General features: G+C 42.6%; 1 pseudogene across 1 annotated transcript; it reads right to left on the minus strand.

The window, feature by feature from the left end:
• Positions 1-7,816: 7,816 nt before the first annotated feature.
• LOC307180479 (cyclin-dependent kinase 2-associated protein 1-like) lies at positions 7,817-8,271 on the minus strand (annotated as a pseudogene). Its single transcript has one exon. The product of its transcript is annotated as a cyclin-dependent kinase 2-associated protein 1-like (transcript).
• Between the last annotated feature and the right edge of the window lie 5,338 nt (positions 8,272-13,609).

Below are 13,609 nucleotides of genomic sequence, written 5' to 3' on the forward strand. Positions count from 1 at the left end.
GGGAGTTCAGCAGTTGCTGTGGTAAAAAGAAAATACCAAGTGAAAATCAGTGTAGAACAGAAAATGAGGGTGGTGGTGGCCAATCTTACTGCAAGGTTTGAGAAACTGTACAGTGTCCAACAGGTACACCCATCCCATTGGGAAGTAATTGTGGTCATTCAAGAATGAAATTCTATAATATATGTTTTTTATTTCCATGCATTATTTTTTTTCAGATAGCTACTTAGTTGTTAGGATACAAATATTCAATAAGTCATTTGGACTTAACTACTTAATAAATGGAGTTGTTAGGTGTTCCTTTTGGCCCAGGGGTCCCATGAAAAAATTACAGAGACACAGAGTGTTGTAAACTGAGAAAGTTTTGGAACCTTGGGTTTATTATATTTTGTCTATTAAATAGCTAATTGAAAATTGAAATTGATTAAAAATATTTGGCACATAGAACTTTGTATCAGCCTACTACTTAAAAATCTCAGTGTCTTTGCATGCCTACCAAAGAAAACACCAAATTTCCCAGACCATTATTGCAGACCTTTCATGATCTTCCCCCCCAACATACCTTTTATTTTATTATTATTTTTTAAACATTTTATTTTTTTTAATGAAAAAAATTTATTTATTTTATTTATTTACTTTTGGCTGCATTGGGTCTTCATTGCTGTGCGCCGGCTCTCTCTACTTGCGGCGAGTGGGGGCTACTCTTCGTTGTGGTGCGCGTACTGCTCATTGAGGTGGCTTCTCTTGTTGTGGAGCACGGGCTCTAGGCGCACAGACTTCGATAGTTATGGCACGCAGGTTCAGTAGTTGTGGCTCACGGGCTCTAGAGTGCAGAATCAGTAGTTGTGGTGCACGGGCTTAGTTGCTCCGCGGCATGTGGGATCTTCCCGGACCAGGGCTCGAACCCGTGTCCCTTGCATTGGCAGGTGGATTCTTAACCACTGCACCACCAGGGAAGTCCCCCCAACGTACCTTTTAGGTTTAACCTTCTATCACCATCATCTGGCTAAAAATATTCACCATTCTCAGAGCTCCGATTTGCCCTCTCTACCAACCTCTTTCCCAAAAATGTACTCTCTCTTCTGTTTATGGTATCGTACCAATTCTTTAAGAATCTTCAAAGTCCAAAGTAAATTCTGTCTCTTTCATTGAAGAAGTTTGTCTTTCTCTTCCGTCAGATGTGAGTTCTCATGCTTTGGAAATCTGTAGACATACAACTCCCGGGAGCATTTATCTCATATTTTCTCTTATTTTCTTTTCTCCCCTATTAAATGGAAGGTTCTCATATGGCAAGGACCATTTCTTATATGTGTCTATATGCACTGCAGTGTTACTCCCTTGAGTGGATTAGTGGAATGGATGGGTGAATAGAAGGATGGATGCATGGGTACATGAATGGCTGGATAATAAATTAATGGATGGTTAGAAAGATGGATGCATGGATGGAGGATGGATGAATAATAGATGGATGGGTAGATGAAGTAGTACATGGATGAGTGAGTAGATGTGTGAATAAATGTTACAGCAGTTTAAAAACCCATTTTTCCTAATATTTTAGTCCCTTATAGTCATAAATTACCCAGGGGTTACATTCAATTAACAATCCTTTTGCCATTCCATGCCTTATTAGAACTATAACATCCCTTTTCATCATATCATAAATTAGAACAAAATTTCTCCTATTCACCAATAAGATTTACTTTTTACAGTCAAATGTACACATCAGCTTCCTTATCAAATCATTTGATTTGTGTGTCCAAAAACAACTATAGTGATTATGATGTATTTTTATTATATATATTTATATTACATAATCACATAAAGGCAGTGTGCTTATGGGTAAAAATCAAGTCTTCCCATAAAAGATAGGAATTAGTTAATTGTATACAATGTGGTTCAGAGGACTATACTAGAGCTGACTGTGAATATCAAGCACAAAGTTAGTCAGTGATATCGCAAAAGGGAACCAGTGTTTATTGAGCATTGCTATGTGTCATTTAATGCTCACAACTACCTTGTGGGTTAGAGATTATTATTCCTATTTTATAAATGATAAAATAGAAATACATGGAGGTTGCGAATCTTGCCCAAGGTCACATGTCTCATACGTGGGGGAGGTTGTATTGAGAGTTGCACTATTACTACCAATTTAACGTGTCTCCGACCCATGCTCTTTGCTCCTCATCTCAGTGGGATGCATACATGGGCGCCCAGCAATAAGAACTAAGAAGAAATCACGTTGTTCTTATACCAAAACTGTAAACAGAGAAAAAGTGGCATAGGTTTGTCCTCCACTCCCCAGTCTGCAGACCCTTATAACAGCAATTCCAGTTTTCTACTTCATATTTCAGGGAATCAAGGAGTAGAAAGGAGAAGAGACTGAGGAGAGAGGAAAATAAAGGGAATAAAAGACAAGAGGGCCCTGGGAAATCTGCAGAATTAACTTTATCAGCAGCAGAAGCAGAGAGTCTTTCCCTCTCTTTCTCCCACCAGGCCTCTTAAGTATTAATCAGATTTAATTGCAAGTTGTTCACTTCTTAAGAAGAGATGTCTAGGAAAAGACAAGAACAGGGCCTGCTATTTCATAGCATAGTCCTTCAATATCTGGAGCTTGAGTCCTAGCCCCATTCCTTTCCAGATATGTGACTTTAACGTCTCTGTGCCTCTGACTTCTCATCTGTAAAATGGGTACAATACTATTACCTACCTCATTGTGTGGTTGTAAGGGTGAAATAGGTAATTCAGATGTAGTTCTGGTAATGAGTAGTATTCAATAGATGTCAACAGTGATGATGTATGGTAGTGGTGGTAGTGGTGATGATGCTGTGGGACAGTTCTGCCTGGGGAACTCCAGGAAGGTCTTATAGGAGTGACATTCTGGAGGAGAGAATGAAGGGGATTTAGGGCATTTCAAGCAGCATGTTTGAAAAATTATAGGGCAGCAAAAGAGCCTACCTAGAGAAGAACAAGCACTTCTGTGGGATAAATTCATTACATTCTTAATTGTATAGGAATTTCTTAAGGGGGAATGTTACATTAAGGATCACCTTCATGGAAGAGACTGTTGAAAGCACAATGTTGTATCTTAGCACTGAGAGATCTTACATGTAATAAAGACAAGAGAGAGGAGCAAAGGCAGTATTCAGAACACTGACTCCTAAATTTGATTGTTTTCTGTCACTTACAATGTTGGAAGTATCAAAGAAGTCGACTTGGTTCCTGTTCCCAGTGGGTCCTCCCCATAAAGCAGGCAATGAAACAGCATTAGGTGAGGAAGAGATGTGCTGGGGAGGTAACACCTGTGAAAGATACAAGGGGAAGGAAAGATACAAGGGGAGAGCCTCAGACCAGGATGCAGCTCCAAAAAAGTCTTCACCAACCCAGTGGGAAGCTCTGGGACAAAGATTGCCCATTAAAAGAGTCCCTCACTGGGCAGAAATGACCAGGTCTTAGTGTTCCCGCCATGCTGGGGTCTTTGGCTGGGGGCTGCTGAGAAGAGCATGGCCTCAGCTCAAAAGTTAAGGTGGATCTTGAAGCCATTTATCAACTGGAATTTCTTAGCTAACTGTATTCCTTGTATCTCAACAAGGAAGATCTGAGAAACGCATCTCTGTATATGCATTGTTCCTCTGATGAAGTGTCTCCTAAGAGAGCACCGTGGATGGGAGGTGGAAGAAGAGAAGTCAGTAAGCTCCCAGAAGACCTAGTTCCTGACCCCCACTCAACATTAGTTTACTGTGACAGTCTGTTAATTTTGGGGGGGGGTCTCAATTTTCTCAGCTAGGAAGGTGTGGGGATTCTGGTTGAAATCTAGAATATATTTGATTCTAGATAGCAAGAATTCTTATTCAGAAATCCCATGGAATGAGAATGGTATTAAGAACATGGATTGCCTGAATTTGAAAGCTGGCTTTAGCCGTGACTAATTGTGTAATCTTGGGTGAATTATAAAATCTCTCTGGACCTTGGTTTCCTCATCTTTAAAATGGGACTAATACTAGTACCTACCTAATAGGGTTGAAAATCCAAAGAGAAGAGAGTGTTTAGAATAGTGCCTGGCACATGGTGAATGAATCCTCAGCAAATACTAGTTGTAACTCCCATTCCCTGCCTATACATGTTCTTGAAAGGACCCGACCTTAGAGTGAGAATTTAAGGGGCCAATGGGTCCAGGTTAGGCCCAGCAGCAGCTAAGTCTAAGGAAAAACTTTAGCCCTGCTTTTGTATCTCCTTGATTCTGAGAAAGGGCAAAAAGTGCTTTTCTTCCAGAGCACAGTTTGTGATGCTTCTGGATTGCCTAGTAACAAAAGCTTCTCCTCACTCTTTTTCTGGTCTGATTGTTTTCAACTCAACAGTTTTTTTTTAATTGAAGATTTTAAAAAATTATTAACTGAATTCTGCTCCCCTGACCATTTGAAGTCACTGCATCTCAAACAAAATACTTCAGAAGCCCGTAAACATCATCGTTTGGTCTAACCTGCTCAAAGTTACTAACTGTCTATTCTTTTATTTTTTGGATGCTTGGCAACCGGGCTGTCTTTGCTGTAGACATAATGAGACATCCCTCTTAAGTCAGCTTTGCAGCCGGGAGGTTGGTGGTGGCAGGGGTGGTCGGGTCAATCTCTTCTCAAAGGCAGGGTTCCCACACTTTCAGACCTTTGATTAAAGCAAGAGAATGTGCTTGGGGAATTGATTCCAATAGTACAAAACCCAAAGAGCAAGACTCTTGTCAATCATAGTCATCAAAAAGAGAGGTTACACATGAGGGAAGAGGAGTGCACGTTGTTAAATGACTGCAGTGAGGTCTTTCTCATCCCAGCAGTGCAGTTGAAGCTGTTCGTTTTGAAAGATGGTGTCCTTACTGTTGGCAAAGCGATGCAGAAGTGGAATTAGGACTATTAGAGGGGTAGGATATGTGAGAGTGGAATGGAAAACGACGCATCAAGCCTTGTTCTGAGCCCATGAGTAGCCTCTTTGCCAGGAGATCAGAAACGGAGGCGTGTTCACTGTGGTTAAGAGTCACTCTGAAGCCACTGTTTTCAGCAAAATGATGCATAATTTGCTCATGTTTCCATGAGGATGTTTCATCTTGTTTACTGAAAGAAGAAGCACAGTTGAGGTCCTATCACCATTAGAAATCAGTGAGTTTCTTCTTCTCTCTATTCTACATCTTAAATTACTTTGATATTAAAGAAATGTGACTGTAGACATCCCAAAAAAACAGAAAAACAAAAATCACAGGACACCATTGCCGAGGAAGAAATAGAAACCACAGCTGCTGGACTCTCTGTGGTTTTCTTCCACTAGTTTTTCAGCTCCCTAATTTTCCCTAATTTCTACTTCCTTGTGTTTCAGTGTTTCCCCTCTTTCCTACTTGTCTGTTTCACCTCCCAGGAGAACTATGAGGCATGACTGTCTCTCTGCTGCTACCCTTTGTCCCCTGAGAGGCATGTGGTCTAGTGGTTAAGCACCCAGTTACCAGAACACACTTATTAACTGTGTAAATTTAGGCCAGTTGCTTCCCCTCCCTATACCTCATTTCCTCATCTGTATAAGGGATGTTAATAGTCCTGTATATAGGGTGGCTGTAAGGACTCCATGAAGGAACATGTATATAATATCTGGAATCAATGTTAGTTCTTTCTATTATTTTATCCTTTGTCCTCTCCCCTTCCCGTAGATCCTGTACTATTCATTATCTGGCAATTTACAAGAAAAGAATGAGAAAACTTGCTAAGAGAAATAGAAAGGTAAATGCTGGTAGTAGATTTCAAGCAGGGGGAAAATGGAGTGTTTAGTTGTTGTTGAAGTATAAGAAGGCCCTTTCTAGAATTTTAGCATAAGGGTCCAAAACAATCATTTGAGCCTATACAACTCATACGGGAAAATAGGGATATAGGCAAAGCCACTTCTAGTTTTTTGGACTCCTTGATAAAGAGCCTGGGTTAGGACACCTAGTCTTGAAAAGGAATTTGGTCTAAAAATTGGTCTCACATTTTTGAGTTCTGTAGGACACAAGCAGAATTTAAAATGCACTAATGTGGCCATGGAGAGGAACGAGAAAGGATGTGTGAGAGAGAGAGGGACGGGGTAGTAAAAAAAAATGTAAATCAGTCTATTTCCCCACTGCATCTAAGAGGCATTTTCCTAAGCTGACAATCCAACAGCCACTCTGAAATCAGTCCCATCCCAAATCATGTGTGCTCCATGCCACTTCAATCTTGGGTCTCCAGATTGATGTGGAATAGAGGAAATGCATATCTGAATCGCCAGAGTGATGCTGCAAACCTTCTAGGAAGCTCCACTCTATGCCAAGTTCTCAAAGATACATGTGTAGTTACTTGTTTGGCATTATTTATCATGTTAATAATAAATTACCTTTTTGATACTATTTAATTTAGTGGAGAATTTAAAACATATACAAAATAGATGCATTACATGAATCCCCACATTCCCTCACCTTTCTTCAACAATTACCTACTTGGCCAATCCTGTTTCATTTTTGCCCCTACTCACTTCTCCACTTTCCATGGTTTGGAAATCCTGGCTGTCACATCATTTCACCCATAACTATTTCAGTAAGTTTCTCTGAAACAAGGTTGGCAAACTCTGGCCCATGGATCAACCTCCTGTTTTACAAATAAAGTTTATTGGGTCACAGCCACGCCCATTCCTTAACCTATTTTCTATTGGCTGCTTTCCCAGAGACCCTATAGTCCACAAAGCCTAAAATATTTACTATTTGGCCTTTTAGAAAAAGTTGGCTGCCCCTGCTCTAAAAGATAAGGACTTTTAAAAACATAATTACAGGGGCTTCCCTGGTGGCGCAGTGGTTGAGAGTCCGCCTGCCGATGCAGGGCACACGGGTTCGTGCCCCGGTCCGGGAAGATCCCACATGCCGCGGAGCGGCTGGGCCCGTGAGCCATGGCCGCTGAGCCTGCGCGTCCGGAGCCTGTGCTCCGCAACGGGAGAGGCCACAACAGTGAGAGGCCCGCGCACCGCAAACAAAACAAAACAAAACAAAAAGTGGGAAATGGTCACAGAAAGTCCAATCGGACTTCAGAAAGTATAAGAAAATTAGTTTCCATTTTCACATGACCTAAAACTCTCTATACAATTAAAGGTCATCACCAAAACAGTGTCCAGGTTCTTTAAACAGAAAGCTTGCTTATGTTTATAAACTTGCTTTTTTTTTTTTAATGAAAATAAGCTTTATTACATCGAGTAATAAATACAAAGATGCAAACAGTTCCATTTTCTTCCAGATCTTTGGATCAACTTACAGGAAAGGCAGAACTGAAATCTACATACAGTCTCGGGAAAAATTTCGGGGATCCTTTTTGGGTTTGTTTGGGAGGTTGCTCTTTCTTCTGTATGTATAACTTGTGCATTTTAAAAATCGACTTCAGAGCACTAATAGTCATGCAAATGCTTAAGCAAAAAAGAATTTACGATAAGCAGAATCTATAGTGTATGGGAAACGAGGGGACCAGCTACTAGTTAAGTGTGCTGTCAAGTCCTCACTACAAAAAAAACCCTTCAAGTTGTATCAGCTTATGAAAAGGATCAAAGAACAATTCGGGTAACATAAATGTATTCAAAAGAGGAGAGCGAGACACTGGTATCTTGGAGGCAAACTAGTTTGCTGTAAGATAGGTAATTTTTACGTGCATCTTTTGAATCAATGCTTTAAAAAACAACAACAAACACCTGGGTAGTTCCTAACTATTTAAAATGTGACTCCCAATCAACTGCAAAATCTTTCCTCAATCTTACAGACTGTAGATTCGGAGCCTAGTGAACCATGGGAGGGGCAGGGGGAGGAGAAACCAAACTGTTACCATTTTGAAAACAAAAGTTTCGTCTGAACAGGGGAGATGAACTGTAACTTCTCTCCGAAGATGGAAAACCGTCCAGGCTCACAAGGCAGCTAGGACCTGGCATTCCGTTCCTTTTCAGCCAAGCACTCCCGCACCAATCCTCGAGCGTGGATGATGCCTCGTTTTAGTCTCTCCATCGCGCTCTTGCTGCCCGCGTAGGTGGGTCTGATCTCTTTCCCCAGCTCTTCGATGATGGCCAACAGCTCAGCGTATTTGCTCTGGGGCACCTGGCTGTTCCCAGTTCCCTGGGTGTAGCGTAGAGATGGCGGCCCGTAGTCAGCAGCTGGCGGTCCTGTGAAGACGTCACCATACTGGTGGAGGGCGGGTGGACACTCCCAGCGGCGTTGAGGGAGGTGGCGGGCATGTGCGCGGTAAAGTTCGGTTTGTAAGACATTCCCCCGAGCGGCGGGGCGCACCGGGGCGCAGCGGGGCCCAGCCCGGGAGGGTGGCGGCGAAGGCGGCGAGGCCGGGCGACAGCGAGGCGGCCCGCGCGTCTGTGCATGCGTCCATGCGCGCGCCAAGCTCCTGCACACTTTTTGTTGTTAACGGCTCGGGCTGCACCGGCGAATATGGCCGTCCCTCACCCTGACACCCGCTGCAGTATATCACCCATACATCGGGCGGGCGCAAGGGCGGCCGCAAACTTTGAGCCTAAACTTGCTTTCTTTAAACAAATTGCAAATGTTGTCCTAGTTAGGCAATTATTTCCTTGAGGGTATGGACCATTGCTTGTTAATTTTTGTATTTCCAGAGTCTAGAACTGGGTCTGGTAGGGAATGACAATATAAGTAATTTTGAATGGTTACATAATGTCAACATCATTACTTTGGGTATGAATACAGTCATATTTCTGGTAATTAAAAGGAATCTGTGCCCCCTAAACAATAACTTTACAGTGGAGAATCCTGGCCTACACAGCCTTAACAAAGTGTTGAAGATTAACATGGCCACTGATAAATCATATGGGTATCATGTACTCTGTGTTGGCTGAGCAATAGCCCCCAGTGATATCCAGGTCCTGTTCCCTGGAACCTGTGACTATTTTATATGGCAAACCTTATGTGGTGGGACTTCCCTGGTGGCGCAGTGGTTAAGAATCTGCTTGCCAATGCAGGGGATACGGGTTCAATCCCTGGTCTGGGAAGATCCCAAGTACTGCGGAGCAACTAAGCCCACGAGCCACAACTACTGAGCCCATGTGCCAACTACTGAAGCCCGTGCACCTAAAGCCCATGCTCCGCAACAAGAGAAGCCACCGCAGTTAGAAGCCCGCGTACCACAACAAAGAGTAGCCCCCGCTCTCTGCAACTAGAGAAAGCCTTCATGCAGCAACAAAGACCCAAGGCAGCCAAAAATAAATAAATTTATTTTAAAATAATAAAATTACTTTTAAAAACAAACAAACAAAAAACCTTATGTGGCAAAGTGCACTTTGCAGATGCAGTCAAGATGGGGAGATTATTCTAGGCTATCTGGGTGGGCTCAGTGTAATCACAAGAGTCCTTATAAGAGGGAGGCAAAGGAAGATTTGCCTATGGAGGAAGAGAAGGCAATGTGATGACATAAGCAGAGACTGGAGTGATGTGGCCACCAGCCAAGGAATGATGGAGGCCTCTAGAGCCTTCAGAAGGAACCAGGCCTGCCAGCAGCTTGATTTTAGCCTGTAAAACTTATTTCAGACTTTCATCCTTCAGATTGTAAAAGAATAAATTTCTGTTTTAAGCCACTAAATTCATAGTAATTTATTATAGTAGCAACTAATACATACTCCCTGATATGATGTGATGAGAAGAGCACCTCACCTCTATGGTTTTTCTACCCCAAATTCACATCTCCAGTCTCACAATGAAAAATATCAGACAAACCCAAATGGAGGGATATTCTACAAAATTCCCGACCAGTACTGTTCAAAAGTGTCAAGGTCACGAAAAACAGGAATGTCTGAGAAACTGTCACAGATAAGAGGAGACTAAGGAATCATGATGCGTAAATGCAGTGTGGTATCTTGGATTGGATAGTGGAACAGAAAATGGTAGAAAACCTGATGAAATCTGAATAAAGTCCATAGTTTAGATGATAGTCTTGTGCCCATGCTAATTTCTTAGTTTTATAGATGCTAACAATAGAGGAAGCTGGGAGAAGGGTATATGGGAACTCTTTGTACTATCGTGGCAACTTTTCTATAAACCTAAAGTTATTTTAAAATAAAATGTTTAAAAAGGAATTCATCCCAGCAACATGTTGTCTTGTCAGACATCTATTAGTAGAGGTATAGACATAATACAAGGGATGCGTTTCAGAGGGGCCCGGGGTCTCACTGATCAGATTCTTCCAGGAGAGAAGAAGAGCTGGAAAGAGAGATGGCTGAGGGCAGAGGGGAAGGTGCCACTTTATGTTGCCTTAGGTGCCACTGGGTGATACTAATGCCTCAAGTTGTCCTGAAGCATAGGCCAAGGGAAAATGCTCTGTATTTTATGGATGGGGAATCCATGGCACAGAACAGTTCAGTGGCAAATAATGTTCACTGAACTGACTTGCCCAAGCTCACTGAGCAGATGGGGAAATGGGATATAAATAGTCTAATTTTCAGGTACATGGTGGCCAGGCAAGAAAGTTCACCTCATTTATAATTTTTTAAAAATACACATATTTTATCCAGATAAAAATTCTGGTGGTACTGAATAACAAATGGATTTCAGTCTCCATAACTCTTCTAGATTTGACCATACTTTCCTTCACACTCTAACCACTCAAGGTTCAACCTGGTTTATAGCACTTGCCTTTTCTGGTATTTCTTTTCTGTTTTATTTTGTCTTTTTGGTGGTTCCCCCCGCCCTTCATCCATTCTACTTACCAGGTGTTCCACATCTATCACTGCATAACAAATTACCATAAAGCAGTGGATTAAAACCAAAAACATTTATTAACTCACAGTCTCTGTGGGTGAGAAATTCGAGAGTGTTTTGACTGGATGGTTCTGGCTTAGAGTATCTCTTGAGGTCGTGGTCAAGATGTTGGCTGGGGCTGCAGTCATCTGAAGGCTTGACTGGGGCTGGAGGATCCATTTCCAAGATCACTTACTCACAGAGCTGTGGACGGGAGGCCTCAGTTCCTCAGCCTGGGGATCTGTCCGTAGGGTCACTTGAGTGTCCTCACAATATGGGGGCTGACTTCCTTCAGAGCAAGTAATCTAAGAGACAGTGCACGGAGGGAGCTGCAATGTCCTTTGTCATCTAATCTTGGAAGTTACACACTATCACTGATGCTGCATTCTGTTTGTTGGAAGCCAGTCACTGAGTGCAGCTCATATCCAAGGGGAGGAAAATTTATCTCCACCTCTTGAAGGAAAGAGTACCAAGAACTGGTGGAATATGTTCAAACCGCCATGCGAGGTGTTCTGTCAGCCTTGGGTCTGACTGAGAGTCCGGCGTTCCACTCCAGGCCTTGTCTGGGCATCGACCTGCCCTTCTGCAGCTTTGTGTGGCACAAAATGAAACCTGACTCTTTCTTTCAGAAGACTCCCCCCATCTCTCCTGAGTTTCCAAGCACCATGAAAAGCCACAGAATGTTAAGAGAAAAGAAGGGAACTTGAAGTGCTCCCGGCATTACAGGATCTGGATACAGTCATCCATCTCTTTTGTTCCTGCTGCAGCACTAAAATTTGACATCTCTGATTCTTCTCAAGCAAGAGTTGCTGCAGTCTTTTCAGCAGCTTCTCCATGGTGCTGCCACATATGTAATATTGCAATCATGTTTGGTACCCACTGATTTTCAGCACATGACCTTTTCCTCAGAGCCTAACTTCACTTGATTCTTGGTGATTTCTCTGTACAGTTAAACTACTGTCATTCATCATCCTGGTTCCCAGCCAGTCCTCTTAATTATTTACCTCTCTGCCTCCAGACTTCAGCTGTCATTTTCGTTGACTTCCTTCCTTTCCCTTGTTCATATAGTGAACTCGATATGCCTAAAACCAGATTCAGCATTTCCCTCCAGAGTGGCTTCTCTCTTGTTCTTGCTGTTTATACTGAGTCACAAGCCTAAAAAATTTCACCATCTTGGGCTTTTCCATTGCCTAGATTCCCTACATTTGTAATGGGATTCTGGCCCCTGTCTTGTGGCAAAAACAGCTTGCCTGCCATGCAGTCCGGGACAACTCCCAGCCATTATCAGGGGGATATCAAAAACCCCAAATGAGGGATTCTTCAGTCAGCTTCCAGTTGGTCCAGTTGCTGGTTTCATTCTGAGCTTGAGATTCCAGTTTCCTATCTGTTCCCAGTTCCTGCCCTGGTTTCTTAACCTTTTCTGCCAGAGCTCCCTAATGCCTAGAGCAGTACTTTTCAAACTTTAACATGCACCTGAATCCCTGGGGAGCTTGTTAAAATGCAAATTATGATTAAGGAGATCTGGGGTGGTGCCTGAGTTTCTGCATTTCTCACAAGCTCTACGGTGATACCCAAGCTGCTGGCTCAAGGACCACACTTTGGGTATCAAGGGCCCATAGCAACTATCTCCTAAATGTGCTTCCTTGCTCACCCTCTCCCTCCACAGAGGGCAGGCACAAGGACTGTAATGTTGCCGTGATCTCGGGGTCACACACTGCCTGCATCATTGGTCCCCAGCATAGCAGAGGGCTGGAATCCCTTCAGGACCTCATGAAAAATAGTGATTCTTGGGTTCCATCCCTGGAGATCTCATTCAATAGGTCTGGGGTATGGCCTCAGAATCTGTATTTTTAAGAAGCACTCCAGGCAATCTTGAGTTTTTTTGAAGAACCAGTGTTCTATAGACTGAAGTCCAACCAGAAACCTTAAATGTAAAGTCTTCCCCAGCAGATCCAGTCTCCTTTTTCTCATTTATTACTCCCCTCTACAGCTTTGTTCAAGACTATCTCACAGACAGACCCAAAGCATCCCCTTCTCTTTACTCTGGTTCCACCTACAAATTCTACCCACTCTATAATTCATTTGTCTTTTCTGTGTATGTTCATTGTCAGTCTACCAAGAATGCCAGCTGCTGGAAGACACAGTGCCATGCACATAGCTGGTGGGCAGAGACTTTGTCTTTACTCTCTTTGGTCCTGTTGAGTCCACCCATCCTCCCAAATTCTACCAAATGACTGTGTCCCACCCCCATATTAAAAAACAAAATGCAATTGTCTGGAAGAGTGGAAAATGTGACTCTCTTGACTGAAATAGAAATGACGCTCCTGCCCCAACACGTAAGAAAGGATGCTGAGTCACACTCCAATTCTATTCAGAAACTGGAGTCCCTGAGGACGGGGACTTTGTATTATGTTTGTTCTATGTCATTTTCATAAGTCAAAGGCATCTCATGCTCACCATTAAATAAAAAGCTAAGCAAATGTCTAAGTATGTTTGGTGATCTGCTCGAAGGCGACACAAAGTGGTAGGGATGGAAAGAGTCATTATAGCTAATTAGTTGAAATGACATCAAAATTCTCTAATTAGCTTTCTAAAACATCCTTGCTCCCAGAAAATATTAAGTGTTGAACCTCAATATATCCTCACTCCTAAAATACCATCAGAACAGTCTATAGTGTTGTGGGACACCTAACACCAACAACAGCCATGAGGAATCACTGCTAACTCTCAGCATCAGTGTAACTTGCACGGGAAGAAACACTAACAGCCCAGTTGGATTTAAGAGGTGTGGTTGACTCAGCACACGGGTGTGTCTAAAGAAATAAAGGGAAACAACATCTGGGAGTC

Source organism: Stenella coeruleoalba, assembly GCF_951394435.1.
Source record: "Stenella coeruleoalba genome assembly, chromosome: X".
Taxonomy (NCBI): domain Eukaryota; kingdom Metazoa; phylum Chordata; class Mammalia; order Artiodactyla; family Delphinidae; genus Stenella; species Stenella coeruleoalba.